The 16,062-nt window shown below is 48.1% G+C and overlaps 1 protein-coding gene across 6 annotated transcripts in view; it reads right to left on the reverse strand.

The window, feature by feature from the left end:
• LITAF (lipopolysaccharide induced TNF factor) overlaps positions 1–16,062 on the reverse strand; it is a 99,686-nt gene that overhangs the window by 10,353 nt on the left and 73,271 nt on the right. Inside the window, exon 1 of one of the 6 annotated variants that reach the window (XM_011358373.2) lies at positions 15,510–16,033. The exons of 2 other annotated variants lie outside the window; for them this stretch is intronic. The gene's annotated coding sequence lies outside the window, so the exon portion shown is untranslated. Of the gene's footprint in view, positions 1–1,701; positions 1,724–3,564; positions 3,588–4,466; positions 4,489–15,509; positions 16,034–16,062 lie in introns of those variants that run through there. 3 more of the 6 variants (XM_023529628.1, XM_023529626.1, XM_023529625.1) reach the window with 3 other exon arrangements.

The following is a 16,062-nucleotide window of genomic DNA, read 5'->3' on the forward strand; positions in this document are numbered from 1 at the left end:
TTCCCACACCGTGTAGGGAAAACAGGAAAAAGTCTTTAAGTGGCGCCCTACACAAAATAAAGTCGTTCGTTCCCTATGGCTAAAACCATGGGGAACCTGGGGATTAAAGGCTGGGGACTGCCAGGGACTTTCACACTACACTCTTCCCCTTCCTCAATGTCCATATCAAAGGAAATGGGTAAACACAGGCTTTTAAACCGTAACTCACAAGAACGAAATAATAATACATAAGCCAAATTCCCCAACACTCGGGGCTTCTTCTTCTTCTCATCTTAGATTTTTGTCTTTGCTTTACCGCTTCTTTAATAAACTTTCCTTTTGCCCTAACTGTGGCGTGCGTGTTAAATTCTATTCTCTTGACGATGGACCTTCTTCTCACTCGGGGAAATGTGCCCTGGCCTGCATCAGGCGGAGGGTGACAGGAGAGCCAACACCGGCATCTGCAGGAGGGCAGAGGGGGTTAACGAGATCACGGACCATCTTTGTGAAGACAGGTTCAGGAGTTAAAAAAAAAAAGAATACTGTGAAAAGTGGATAAGGAATATTGCCGTTTCCTGTGACAAACAGGTCCAGAAATGCAGGAGGAGGAGGAAGAGAGATCATAAAGATTAGGCCCAGGACACTTCGCCAGCAGGCCGGCCCCCCAGGTCGGGGCCATTCCCTCCGATGGGCCCTGGGAACTCCCCCATCTGCTGCTGGCAGGGCCTGCCCTGGAGGAGACGTCAGCTGGGGAACAGGCCAGGGTGCGCTGCAGTAATTCATATCCGCGTTCAATGTCAAGGACGTGCCGTCCCTTCCCGTCTCAGGAAAGGCAGACCTGCGGCTGCCCACACGATTTATTATGAAAACTGAGTCATATGAAAAAACCACAAGAGCAGAGAACCTCGTGTGTACAGAAAGCCTAAAATAGCCCCATTTGCTGTGGCTGCAAACGGAGTGCTTTGGGAGTGGAAAATAAGGTCTGGGGTGCCCTAAATTGTGCAAACGGTTTGGGTCAAACCGCTGACAGTCAATGACTCCACTCAGAAGTGGAATTCCTCTATTTCAAAACCACGGCCTCTCTCCTCCAGAAGTAAAAAAACATGGCCAGAAATTGTATCGTAAAGAGTGAACATACAAGTGTCGGGGTGGGGCCTCCTATCCATGAACGGTAGAGGGGCCCCTTGTTCAGGAAATTAAGGCCTGTACCCCCACCCGCCCCCACCCCACACACACGAACTGTTTACTGATCAGACATCATCTTCCTTATAGTCACATCCTAGTTTCTGGAACTTTAGGACACTGCCTCTTGGGACACATTGCTTTTGAGTCAAACAGCCACATAAACATGCTTATAATTCTGAAAAGAACAGAGCGACAGACTAGTACAGTAAGAAAAGAAGAAAGAAAAAGAAAAAGGAAGAAACCACCCCATAACCAGCTGGTTTGAAAGCTTTCTAATTCCACAGCATTCCTTCCCCAAGCCCAGGCCAGGAAATGCCACTTGTCTTCGTCCCTCCGTCCCTCCGTCCCTCCGTCCCTCCGTCCCTCCGCCCCTCCGTTTCTTCTTCTCCCCTCCCCCGCAGTTTAAAATCGGTCTTCTCCCAGGGGCAGGAGGCCCATCTAGCCACCCACCTACCCACCCTTCCAGAAGGGATTTGCTCAGCCTGCCGCCACTCCCTAACTTCCGCGACGTGACACTTAAGAGCAGCAGTCTCTCACCCCGACTCAGAGACACACGTTCACACACTGCCCTGTCACCAGAGAACCCTTCATCGCTCCGATGGGTGCCCATGTGCTGAGGTGCTAGCACCATCGCACCTAACACTTGTGTCCCTTTTTCTGGGACAAACTAGAAACCCGAGGAAAGCTTCTCGGTTTGACAAAACAGCAAAGCCACAGCTCTGCACATAAAGGCTCAGCCCTGAGAATCTCGGGGCAGTGGGGGCGGTCTCTGCCCCGGTTGCCATGGTTACAGGGAGCGTTGTGTGAGGGGGGCATAAAGGAACAAACAAGGGGGTCCCCTCCCTCCCTCCCCAGTTGTTTAACTTTGTAATTAAGCCCCTGAGAGTGGCTTTTCTTGACTGTCCATTTAAAAGCTTCCACCAGCCCCCACAGAAACCAAGAAAACGCCAGGGGTTGGAGATTTGTTTTCACCGTCTCCGGCAGACTCTTTCATTAGCTACTTCCAAATGCAGGGAGGCGTTCCAAACGCATACTTTGCATATGGAAAATGTGAGCAGGCGGGCCTCACAGGAGTGGGACCTGTGCGGTCCCGCAGGGCTCTGCACTAGGAAAGCCACGCAGGCTGTGGAAACTGCCATCTTGAAATTCTGGGTACTGTCTGATGGAGGGGCCCGTGCTGCACTGGGCCAGAACGCTCTGTCACCAAGAGTGACCGCTGGTCACGGAAAAGGAAGAGGAGGTGTTTGAGATCCACGGGGCTTGGCCTTGGAGACTGGCTCATGGCCAGCTGCAGAATCCTGGCCCCTACTTCCTCATCTGTACATATGCCACTTGGAATTTTGGGGTCCCTGGATGAACGTTGCCCAAAGTTCAGCAATGTGCTTGGTGGAAGATACTCCCTTAAACGAGCAGTGAGGGGCATACGGATATTAACTCCTGGGCCTGCAGGAAAGAGTCTGAGTAGCTCATTCCTCGAACCCGAACCCGGTGGAGAACAGGATCGCAATCTTGTTTGCATTATGGCTGCCCCCCTCCCCACTAGCCCTCACCCCTGCTCCAAGGAGAAAAATTAAATTATATTTAAATTTAATTAATTACCTTAAATATAACTTAATTTCTGCCTAACAAGAGAAATGAAATACTAAGAAATAAGATTTCATCGGGCAGGGTTGAGTTCTGGCGGGCCACACACACCATTTTAATATCTAAAACTTTTATTTCACCTCTCCCCTCCCCCAAGAACTAATTTGCACTCCTTGGGTCCCCACTAAGAACCCATGGTGTGCGTCCAATGAGTACTTTAAATCACCAACATTTATTCATTTAATATTTCTAAAATGTGTCTCTTCTTTTCTTAAATGCAAATGTGTCTCTTCTTGTCATAAATGCAAATATCCAAACACTTTGTAACCTTTTACTGACCAAGCCTTAATGTCCCTTACATTGTATATTCTTTTACAGGCCTGCCCCGCCTTCTCAGGCCTTAATCTCGTGAGCCACAACCGGGGGAGGTAGGCAGGATGGGGTGACTGGCCCTGGGGACACTCTACTCTGCTGTACTGAGCTGGCTGGGCTCACTCCTATCACCAGTCAGTCACTCGTCCGGGTCTTAAATTTGCTGGATTCTCACCCCACCCCAAGAAGGAAGTGAAAAGCGTTAGGAGTACCAGACACCCAGGCTGTCGAAACCTTATTTTGGCATCTTCGAGTCCAGAGGTTCTGGCCTGAGCAAAATCTGCTACTCCCCACCCCCACCCCAGACTCACAACTGCATTAAGATCAACCATAATAATGGGCTCTTTACTGCAATGAGCCCTGTAATTCATACCCTTAGTGCACCAATCCACGTAATTCTCACGCCACTGAGAAAGGAATTATATTATCATCATGCTGACTTACAAACGAAAAAACTGGGGCCCAGAGAGGTTCAGCTGCTTGTCCAAAGTCACACAGAGTGGCAGCAGTGGGTTTGAACTCAGGCTCTTCAGACCTCACCAAACACCTCTTAGGCTGGGAGATCCAGACACAATCAGCAGCCTCATTTTGCACACAACTTTGCCCCCTTTCCTTTGTGAAAAGAAAATAAATTCTCAGTGGAAGGAACACATTCCAATGCCTCTGGAGGTGTCACCTCTCTCTTTGCCTAACAGGTGCAAAAAGATGCATTTCCTGCAGACTTTCGCACCACACACCCAAAAGAAAAAAGACCTGCTTACAATGGATTCTAATTTTGTCACTGCCGGCTTTCCAGTTCAAAATGACCTGCTTCTTTAATAAAAATGGGGGTCGGCATGTTAATGATCAACCAAAGGTAGAGAGAGGCCCACTAAGTTCTCCCTTCTCCTGATGGGGAGACAAACAACAAAAATGGGAATCTCAGAATTTCTGTCTGAGATGCTACTTTTGTCCAAAGCTGCATATTTAAGTGACGGGGTGAGGCTGGGATACTTCAGCCACCTGCTGCAACACCAGGGGAGAAAAAGTAAAGACCTCTGGCCAGCTGGGTCTCCACGCAGCTCGGTCTCTGCTTTTTAACATGGCTCTGTTGAAAGAGAAGGAAAAAGCCTTAGAAATCCTAGAGCGAGGCCACGCCTCCGAGGCCCAGGATCCTCACGCCCTGAGCTGATATTGATGAACTCATCCTGAAACCAGGGATGTGGGCATGAACTCCACGAGGGACCTCGCTTTCAGCAACAGATCTGCTCCTCAAAAATTTGGCCTCCACAGCCTTAGAATTCCCTGAAACATGCCAGAGAAGCTGCTCTTTCAGGCGCTCACCACGAGCCTGAGCGTCATCTTACTTGCTCTATCTATGCCCGCTCCACACGCTCATTCGATGTTTTGGGAGCCGAGCCCGGCAGTGGTCTGCCTGGAGTCCCAGGCTCATAGGGAGGGTTCTGACTTCTGGGAAGTTTAGAGACGGCCGGCCATAAGTCAGCTCCAAGACATCACCAGAATGAGTGATGTCTTCAAGCCTTGAAGACACGATGCTAGGTGAGAGAAACCAGACACAAAAGGCCGCATCTTGTATGACTCTGTGTGTATGAAATGTCCACAATAGGCAAATCTGTAAGACAGAAAGCAAGCCGGTGGCCGCCAGGGGCTGGAGGGAGGGTGTTGAGAGGAAATGGCGAGTGACCGTTAATGGGTAGAGTTTCTTTTTGGGGTGATGAAGATGTCCTGGAACTTGACAGGCATGAAGATGCACAAGGCTGCGAATGCGCAGCAATGCCACTGATCACACGCTTTAGAATGGTGAGTTTCGCGTTATGTGAACTTTAATGAAAAGAAAGAAAAGGCGTTGCTGGAAATCGCTGATCTTCCTGTCACCAGCCAAGCCTTACAATTCATGCCTCCAAACTCACCATTAGTCCTAATTCAGGACATCCAATGTCTTCATTGACCTAAAATCAAGACCACTGGGGTCTGACAACCCCCAACATGTTCTGCCACGGTGACCAAAGGTCCTGGGTTTCTTTCCCAGAATGGAGGGGTTCCCAGGACACACTGGACACCTACTCTGCAGCCATCTCTCACTTCGTCGTGTTGCAAATGCAGACCTTTCTTTATGTGTCTGCAGCCTTGCTTAAATGTCCCAGACATGCCAGGCACCCTCTTTCCCCTTTGCTTGGCCCTCCCCTTCCTTCCTTCCTCCTTCCGAAGGCCTCTGCAAGTTCCTCTCACCTATCATAACCCAGCATGCATGTCACTTTCTCCAAGAAGCCATCTCTGGCCTCCCCCAGGAAGGAATTCCTCCCCGAACGTCTACCCAGTGCGGAAATCAAGGGTGCAGGGTCTGTGGCCAGACAGCCCGGGGTCACATCCAGGCTCCTGCACACCCCGCAGCATGACAGCGGTGCCTTGGCTTTCCTATGTGCACCATGGGCACAGTGGCAGTTTCTTAAGGTTCTTGGGAGGATGAAATGAACCCACTGTGGAAAGCACCCAGGATGAGGGACAGACAACCACTGAGTATGTTACTGATGATACGTGTTTCTCTGCTGTACTTGCCACGTTTCTCATTTGTCTTCCCGACAAGTCTGTGGGCCCTATAAAGGCAGGGATTGATATTTATTAAAATCTGCATCCCCAGCACCTAGAACTAGGCTCCAAACAGCATCGGTGCTTCCTAGGGTGACCTGCCATCCTAGTTTGCCTGGGTCCAAGGGGTTTCCTTGGATATAGGACATTTGGTGCTGAAACTGGGACAGTCCTGGGCAAACCAGGACAAGTTGGTCACCCCGATGCTTTAAGAAGAGTTCGTGGAGAACAACACGTGGGTCTAAAAAGGACACCAAAACTCATCTTGGATGGCATCAAGATTTGGAAGCAGACATAAATGGGAGGGTCTTATCGTATTAGCTTCAATTTAGAATCAGAGAAAGAGATTTTAAAGGAAGATGTTCACGTGATGACGAGCCTCCATCACAGATCAGCTCTCGCAGTTCAGCTCACGGTAACAGGGGGAACTGGCCAAAGCGTCACCAGACTGCTCCAGAATTGGAATCACTTAATTGGGTCTGGAATTCTTCCTTTCCTCCTATTCCTGGGCGGACTGGTGTTTCTAAACGGGGCACCCTGGGAAAGCGAGTCAAGATGTGGGTGGAAAAAACTCAAAAGGGCAAGTTATGGAGGCGTGCAAACCCCAACAAGATATAAGCAGACGGAAAAAAAAAAAAAAGCCACAGTCTCAAGATGGTTTCATTTTCACTCCCTTAATGCAAGTTTATGACATCACTAGCATTCCCACTCTGAAGAGGCGCCTGGTTTTTGCCAACATCCACTCCCGGTTCTGGGTGGGGTTACAGAAGAAAGTAAGGAGCGGGTGCTTCCTGCAACTGTATCATCCACTCGCATCTGGAGGTGTGATCGTGCTCCTGGCTGCCACCGCCCCAGACTCGGAAATATCTGTCACTCTGTGTTCATTATCTGGTCCCGGGCGAGGCTCTAAAGCTACTTGATCGTCATGGATGATGTGTCATCCATTCTTGAAAAACGACAAGCTTTTTTTCATGAGTATCAAAAAAAATTCGGAGGTTCTAACTCGTTTGTACCCCAAGATGCCATAACATCAGCAACTCCTGCAGACACGCGTGGACGAGAATGGGGACAGAGTTCACACCTTTGCAGGTACCTCCATCCTCGGTACTAGTGGCAGATGAGGGATTTAAGGAGTCTCGGGTCATTTTTCCTTCCCGCCCCTATCCCTTTCTGGTGAAATGACCAACAAGCAGGCAGGGCCCAAAAGCAAAGGAGGAAGAGGATGAGAGATAATGCCCAATGCTGAAAATGGTCCTTAGACAATTGTACAAGACACAAAGGGCCTCATGCAAATTCCAATCACAAAATGACCTGGTAGGGAAACCGAGGCCGCGGCCACTACGCTCAGAGATGTCGCAGGAGAGACGTCTCCATTTGGTGCCCAAGATACACGTGGCGTTTTCAGAAACACCTGCATGTGTTCTCTGGTCATTCACAAGAGTGGGCGGCTACCACAGCTCTCAGGGGACGGCGGGAATGGCATGGACCTTGGCCTGGCCTGCTGAACACCCAACGGTTACTCCAAAGAAAAAGAAGACACGGGAGAAGGTGAGTAGGCGGGCAAGGAGAAGGGAACGAAGAACGCTGAAAGAAAAGTAAGACAATGGACTTTTAAGGCAGGTCGAATGTTTAAGAGCAGGAACTCTGGCACCAACTTCCCTTGGTTTAAATTCCAACTCTGCCACTTTTAGGCTGGGTGAACTAGGGTAGGTTGCTTCGTTTCTCTGTGCCTCAACTTCCTCATCTGGAAAACGGGCTAATAGTACCTACACCTCAAAGGGTTGCTGTATGAACTGAAACACAGTGGATGTGCTCAGAACATGGGGCTTATTATAAACATATTCGTTCTAATTGTTCATAGGGAAGCTGAGTAAAGCCCAGGGAGGGGGGCACTTGCCCGCAGTGACACAGAGGTTTCACTGCTAGGATGCATGAGGACTCAGGCACACAACCCATCATACATCTATGATGGTTCAAACTTTTCCTTGTTAAAATATAAAAATAAAACACCCCTCTTCACTCAGCCTTGGTCCTCATCTCTAGGCTCCCTGCCTCTCTTTCATGTCCACTGATCAACCCCCAACCACCACCAGCCTCCTTCCTCCCTCAGCCTCGACCCCGCCAAGCCCACCCCGTTTCCTGTCTTCCTCTCCAGAGGCTGCTGGGCGCTTCCTCTGGAAGGGCTGCCTCATCTGGCCTGGCCTATGCCTGTCTCCTCCTTCAGGGGCTGCTCCTTCCCTATCGGCCCTTTCACAGCAGGTCCCCGGGGATTCGGGGGTCTGAACACGGTTACTCCGGTCCCCCCACTCCTCAATCCCGCACCCTTCAGCTGACCACGGTCACTCCTGGACGACTTTGTCTTCACATACAAAAAGATGCTCATCTCTCTCCAAAGCAGGGAGATGCAGTTAAAAAGACATGGAGACAGATGGTCAGGTTCAACAGTGCCCAGGGGAAGTCATGTGGACATCACATACCTACTGATAGAATGGAGTGAAAAGGGCACTTCGGCCCTGTGATCTTCCTCCCAAAACCTCTGACCCTAGGCTCATCCTGAGAAAACACCAGACAAACCCTAACGGGGTGACTTTCTACAGGGGAACCAGGCCTGTACTTCTCAAAACTGCCAAGATCACATAAAACAAGGAAAGTCCGAGAAACTGTCACGGACCAGAGGAGGAGGAGACCTGACAATATACAATGTAGGATCCTGGGACAGAATCCTGTGGAAAAACTGGTGACCTTTAAATAAAATCTAGAGTTTGGTTAACAGAAAGATACCCATGTCTGTTTCTTAGCTGTGACAAACACACCTGATGATGTAAAATGTTGACAATGGGGGAAGCTAGATGGAATGTACAGGGCTTCTGCACTAAATTTGCAACTTTTCTGTAAATCTAAAACTATTCTAATATAAAAGGTTTGTTTTTAAAAAACCCACAATTAACATCAAGATATTTTTCATCTATCATTAGATTTGCCATTTTTCACTGTGGCAAAGAGAAAAATGTTTGGTTGCACATGAAATGGCCTGGGTGTGGATGTCACCCAGGGCTGGTGGAAGGGTAAACTGAGGCTCATGCGACAGAAGCACCTATCAAAATTTAACATGCACGAGTCCTTTGACCCAGCAACACCTCCTGTCCCCATGAATTCGTATTGGAGATAAACCCTGTGCGTGAGCAGTGACAAAATGATGAGCACACAGGGGTATTCACTGCAGTGATGCTAAAAACCACCTAACTGTCCGTCACAGGGGACCAGGTAGGTCAGTGATGGCCCATGCACGCAAGGCAATGGTATGCAGTCATCAAAACAGAACGAGGGGGAGTTTTACGTGCAAAAATGCAATTATCTCCGATACATCACTGCATGAAAAAAAAACCTAGGTAGTGTTTTTAGCAGGCTACCATTTGTGTACAAGGAAGAAGAATACATACGTTTCCTTATATAATATGCATAAAATTCTTCTGAACAAATACACAAGAAACTGGTGACAGTGGCTGCCTGTAAGCAGGGGAGGTGAACTGGGGATTCGGTGGGATAATTTTCACACTTATACTCGTGTTGATCTTTTGTATGTTGAGCTGTAGCAATATTAACTACATAACCAAAATGAAGTTAAGAAAAAGTAAATTAGATAAAATGCTTATTAGTTATGACTCACTAAATTTATCATTTATGATTATGATTTAATATATTTATCAAATAGCAAGTATTTATAACTAAATAAAATCTTTTTTTAATGAGGGGAAAAAAGCTTCCTCTGCAAACCCTTATCTGCGCCACCCACCCCTAAGCTGGCCTCCTGTGTCCTCTAGCCTCTGGAAGAAATGACATCAACAGAGCCCTTTGTCCCATGAACTGTGTCTCCAGTTCCTGCCCAGCATGTGGCCACCCGCGCCCCCCTCAGTGTTAGCAGAGCGACTAAACTAATCACTTGTTTGGTGAGATGTGAACTCGACCATTCCTGCTAGATCATCCCTAAATCTGTACTAACAACATTCTATTTAGCAAAATAAAGTCCTTCTCTTTGCATTTTGTGCTATGATCCGTTTTTCGTGCGGGACGTTCTGAAGGCTGACGGTGAATAAGGGACTGGAAAGACATGGACCCCCCCCGACAGCCCTAAGGAACCCTTTTGGGGAGGCAAAGTTAACCAATATGTGGAGATATGGGGGCAGACACGGAGGGGAAACTGAGTCCAGATTCTAAGGCAAGTCAAGGGTCTGGGGGACAGTGTGGCTGAGCACACAGAAGCAGGCACACCTGTATCCTGTGGGAAGGCCAAGAAGGTGGGGTTGGGCTACAGGAGCCTTCGCACCAGCAAGAGCCTGGCCCAGGTGAAGTGGGCAGGGGAGGGACCCCAAACAGGGTTCTGTTTCATTAACATCGGCCCAAGCGCAACTTGAAACACCATGGCCCCACCTCTCATATTCAACTCCTGCCAAGGAGAGTTGAGATTCTAAAAATATGCCTCAAAACCTAGAATACCAGGAGAAACCAACCACAGCAGAAGCCACCCAACAACTCCCCTTCAGTGTAAACACACATCAAAGGCCCCGGCCCACAGCCAAGGGGTCCCCCCGCACGCACACACACGCGCACGCGCGCGCGCACATACACACACACACACACACACCACGTCTAAACACAACAAAAACTCATAACTTCATTATGACTGATGGCCTCTTTCAACATCTCTCCCTAGAAAGTTATCTTAACCATATTCTAAAATCGATCCCATATTTCTCTGCCTTCTTAAAATCTGCAAAAATAAAGAAGAAAATGCTTGTGTCGGCATCTTGCGGTTCTATGCTATCCCAGTTTGCAACAGTCCAACCTGGGCTGGTGGCAGCCCCCATTCTACCTCTCCACGTGCCGCTGCACAGCTCCCCAGGACTGGGAACCAGGAACCTGGGGTGTAAGGATTTCAGGTAAAGTAAGAGTTACTAGTTTCCCTGGATGCCTCCTGTGAGTAACGTAAACAAGCTTGGGCATCTGGCTTGGTGATAACATCTGTGTTACTTGGGAGTCTGATATTTGCTTATTTCCTCAATTCCGGCTCTATTCCAGATGACGGCGGGTACTGTAACTGTCATGTCTTTGAAAACGAGAGAAAACAAGTCTTGCCTTTAGCAACATTTAGGAATATGGTGAGACAGGGTGGTAAATGTTAACCGCTGTGTTCTTTTTAAGCCTGTCCCACCTCCCCTGTCCTAACCCACACAATCCAGCCCTTGATGACATACGCCTTCCTTGTGCTTCCTGCTTCCTGTGAGCTAAGAGTCTGTTCCCTGATCTGGACCACATTACACCCCTCCAGGGGAAGGGCTCTACTTTCTCCGGATTCCCCGCAGGGCTTGGGGAAAGCAACGCACAGCCTACCTCCTTGTAGAGCTAAGATTTCATGTGCCTATATGGCCTATACACCCCATAAACAAATGGGTCTGTCTACAGCGCGAGCCCCGCAGAAGTTATTTTTTAAATGAAGATGACAAATCTTTATAAGAATTCCAAATGATATGTACAGGCACCCTTCCCTCCAGGGGGTGGAGCTTAATCTTTCCCTCCCTCTCCTGGGTCTGGACTAGATTTAGTACTTTGCTTTTAAAGAATGATCAATGAAAAGAGAAAAAGAGTAAGGCTGTAGCATGAAGGGTAATGTCGTTAGCGATGCCACGTGGTTATCACGTGCCCCCTGATGTGATGTGACGGGAAGGACACTTCACCTCTGTGGCATTCTCCCTCAAACCCGTACCCACGGAGTCATCGTGAGAAAAACACTGGACAAACCCAATCTGAGGAAAATTCTACAAAATCTCTGCCCAGTATTCCTCAAAATAAGGTCATGAAAAATAAGGAGAGACTGAGAAACCGTAACAGACCAGAGGAGACTGGGTGATGGGATGATTGAGTGCAATGTGGTACCCCAGACGGGAGCTTGGAACAGAAAAAGGCCAGCGTGAAAACTAGTGAACTCCAAATAAAGCCTGGAGTTTGATTAATAGTGAGATACTGATGTCAGTTTCTTGGTTTGACAAATGTACTGTGGTGATGATATAAGATGTTGACAATGGGGGGAACCGAGAGGAGGGGTGTATGAGACCCTCCCGTATGAACTGCACTTTCCCTGCAAATCTAAAATTAACCTATTAGGAGAACTGGAGCAGGCAGGCCTCACCCAAAGGCATTCAGTTCAATTTTTAAAAAATGTAAAAAAGGGTTTATTTTTTTAATAAACAAAGTATTTTTTAAGTATATTTTGGTTGAATGTGGAAGATGAAGCGGAGGAGGGGGCGATGATCACGGTTTCTAATATTTCTATTTGGGGAAGCGAAAAAAGAGAAAGGAAAAGATAACCCCAAATTTAAGCAAATGATTAGGCCTTAAAATTGAAGACATCTTCAAAACGCCTCCCAGCTGAATGCACATCGATGCCCCACAAATCTGTACCCCCTCCCTTAAGATGTAGCCTTGAAGGCTCTCGCAAAGCGGTCTTAACCACATGTGGGTAATAAACTCTTCTAAAAATATATCCTCATGCTGTGTCTAGAACGGTTTTCTAGATTTAGGTATCCGATCGACACACAAAACGGCAAGGCCTACAGAGAGAAAATAAAGCGGCATTTTTCACTTAATCCTCTAAAACCAGTTCTTTCAGGAAGAAAAAAGGAAGATTTTTCAATTTCACACGGCTCCCACCCTGCAACCCCAGAAAAGAAACCTGGAAGACATCCGGGGGATATATGCATCACAGAGATGACCCCAGGAGATCCCAGGAAAAAAGGGATTCCTTTGGCAAAAGAAGGGCACACATGCAAATCCTCAAGTCTCCCAAGAAGAAAACAGCCCAGTCCCTAAGCAAGGCGGAGGACTGGCCGCGAGGCCCAGAAGAGCTGGTCTTCTACTGTCTCTGGGGAAAAATGTTCTTTCCAGTAACATGAGCATAAGGGAAACCTGATTACAAAAGCCCTAAGGGACTCTCTGCCTTGTACATTTATTAAATCGAATATTGCTCAGAATTCTAAAAGTACTGGCTAGCTATCTTTAAAATACAAAGATTCTGCAGTGCTGTTTATGTTGTAATGGAATTTAACCTGCATATGGCTCCAGAAAATGTCCAATGTGAATGATGATGTCTTAAACTCTAAAGAAGGAGGAAGAATTTAGACAGAAGGGGAAACTGGTCTCTCCAGTTATCTTTAGGAAAAGGAAGTGAGAAACTGTACTAAAGTTCTTAGGCTATTTGACTCTCTGAACAAATTCAAATTCAGGATACCTCCGTACAAATACAGAAGCTCATAAGTGGCACATTTCAAAGCAATGCTTTCGAATTCCATGCTCTGAATTCGGCCTGTTTCCGTAGGGCGCTATGTTCCAGGAGTCAAAGATAAAGTTACCGCAATCTGAAAGCCAGGTTCGAACATGGCGCAAGTACAAATTACAGTAAACTGTGGAATGGAAAATGCTCCCACTGGGGAGCTGGGCTGCTCCCCCAGAATCAGAGAGGGCAATTTCCCTCTGGATTCCTAGTGAAACCACATCCCCGGTTTCCACATGAATGATGGTTTTTGATGAAACAGAGCAATGAGAACCTTAAGAGGACTGCCGAGAGACAAAACTGCGGGTACTCTGACTGTAACCTCATAAAAACAGGCGCCATGACAAGACCAAGCCTCTGAATAAAAAAAAAACAAACAAACACAAAAAAAGATGCTAGTTGTTTCATTCACATAGTGAGATTATGCTTGCCTTTTTCTTATTTATCTTCCACACTTTCTGTAATATTGTTGTTTTTTTTTTTTATATAGCTTTACAAAAATATCAGTGCATCATCTATGAATAACCTCCCTGGACTCGAGGTTCAGGCAAGCCGATGCTAAGGTCTTAAATTTACTCCAGGAACACTGTCAAGTCTAAAGCTCCATGAGCTAAGTACCTTAAATTCTCCGTCATTATATTCTCTGAAAGCACCTTAGGCTTTCAAGATCCAGACACTGGCAATTTTTCCTTTCTTCTGTCTTGCCTTAAACCCTATGAAAGTACACACAGTTCTACTGAAGTAAGTGTGAAGGGATGGCTTCATTAGCTATGGAAGCGTCATCGTGGCTGCTCAGAGTGCCAACGCAGGGTCAAACAGCAAGATGAAATTGTGAGGACCCAGAAAAGTACCGCTTTGAGGTCAAATAACAATTTTAAGGTAGTAAACACCAATCACGTGCAGAACAGGCCAAACGGGCAGCCAAACGGGCAGCCAAGATGACATAAACAGGTCTGTACTAAAGAAAGCGTTAAGGAGGTCTATTTGCCTGATGAAATGGATCAGCTCGCCCACAGGGCTATTTTCACTGTAGCCAAAGCAAAAGGAGAGGACAAGTCACCCTGCCGAGACTCTAGGACTTCCTCCTGTGGACTTCCTTTTTCTTCCACTGTCACAGTGGCTTTGGAGGGACTCATCTTGAGTGGGAGAGTTTTAAATCCCTGATGGACACAAGCCCACTCTCAGAGTGGCATTATACACACCTCCGGTCAGCCCTAAGGGCTGCAACTAACGCATTGTTTATCTCCTTGAAAATCAAGGTGGGCTAGGAATGCCTTCTGGCTCTTTCCTTCAACCCTGGGCTTGCCTGTGCCTCCTCCGGAAGCTTTGCAGAGACCCTTCTGCTCTCTGGAATGTCGACCCCTGTCTCTTCTGCCACAGGCACTACTTTGGTAAGCTCACAGCAACTTCCCTTCCATTCTTCCCAAGCCTCGCCTTCTAGGCATTAGTGGGCACTGGCTTTTTCACCTGTGTGTTTCCACTTTCCACCCACAGCGGAAACCCCTCAGGACCAGGAGCCATTTCTTCCGTCCTTTACAGGGTAAGGGTAGCCCTTTATTTCCCACAGCCAACCCGTAAAAGGGACTGAAGGAACAAAGGGGCGTTTACTCACCAAAGACAGCGAGTCACTTCAATCTAGTATTTTAGAGACTTAAGAAATGGATCCTCTGTCTCAGATCAATCAGTGAGTCACTTAATCCACAGAAACATTTCAATAGGGATATATTTTCAAACGTGAATAAAAGCATCTATTATTAATGCCTTAAAGTAACAGGAAAGAAAGATGGACTCTCTCAGTAGATCTACAGTAAGTGTTTCTTAGTCTAATACATTTAGATCCCACAGCAAAGTCTGGCTGAGAAGAAAGCCAAGTGCAGCACAGGTGTTATTCTATGCCAGGTGGAGCAAGTTGCCTGCTCTCTGGATTCTGATCCAACTATGATAAAACCAAACACCGCGGTGGAATCCCAGATACCAGCCTCTTTGGCATCCAGGTTAGTCCTATTTTAAAAGAGCCACCCAGAGAAGGCTGGGAGTAGGGTAGGAAGGTAAGTGAGGCGAGGCAGCCAAGCACACACTAATACGAACCAGGGCTTTCCTTAAAGGGGCCCCGGGAGAACTACAGGGTGGAACTGCGGGGCCACCCTGTGTTCCAGGCAGCCCCTGAACCAGCACCAGCTCACCAGGCCAACGGGAGGGATTTATGCCACCTAAGAAGACTGGGCGAAGAGCCTAACCTGATAGGCTCACACAGGAAGGCCCCGGTGGCTTCCAGGAACTGGATTTCCCAACCACCAAAGCTCAGTCCAACAGGCAGTAACACCAACCCTCACTATCTGGAAGCACAAAAGCCAAAGAAAATTAGTGAAGGTCCAACGGGCCGGATCCCGGGAATGATGGCCATTTCACCTCTCCTCCCTGACCCGGAACGGGGAGCTGTGGGCACAACATCCGACCCGCTGTCCAGGTCCACACCAACCTGGAAAGCTGAGGGCAGGTCATCTGAGGGAGGTCTCTTAGCTTGGCGGGGAGGGGCGAAGTCCATTTCTGCCACAGGTTCTCTGGCCTGTGCCCCCAGTATCTATCCTACACGGGCAGAGTGGCCACCCTAGCCCGTGGGGAGAGGTCTAGCAAGACAAGGCTCCCCTTGCGTTGTGTCCCGGATTTTCACCTCCCGGAGGCTCCCGAGACCCTCCGCGTGTCCACACAGGGACCCACTGAGATGGTTCTTGGATCCCGGGTGGAATCCTCCAGGGCAGGGACAAAAACGCAGATGTCGTGGCCCCTGGAAGCCGAATTTCTGGAACCCGCATCCGGAAATTCGTTGGGTTTTGTTGTTTGTTGTTTTGTTTCTGAATTCCCGGGTGATGATTCTGGAAATTCAACTTTGAGATCACAGCCACCAGAGCGAATCGCGACTTTCCTGAAAAGCCTCGAGACGTCCTTTCCGGGGAGGGGGCACCGCGGACCAAGAGGGGTGCGCTTTCAGGTTGGGGTCGGGCGATCGGCCCACTCGGGGGCGCAGGCGCGGA

This window comes from Pteropus vampyrus, unplaced genomic scaffold, assembly GCF_000151845.1.
Source record: "Pteropus vampyrus isolate Shadow unplaced genomic scaffold, Pvam_2.0 Scaffold40, whole genome shotgun sequence".
Taxonomy (NCBI): domain Eukaryota; kingdom Metazoa; phylum Chordata; class Mammalia; order Chiroptera; family Pteropodidae; genus Pteropus; species Pteropus vampyrus.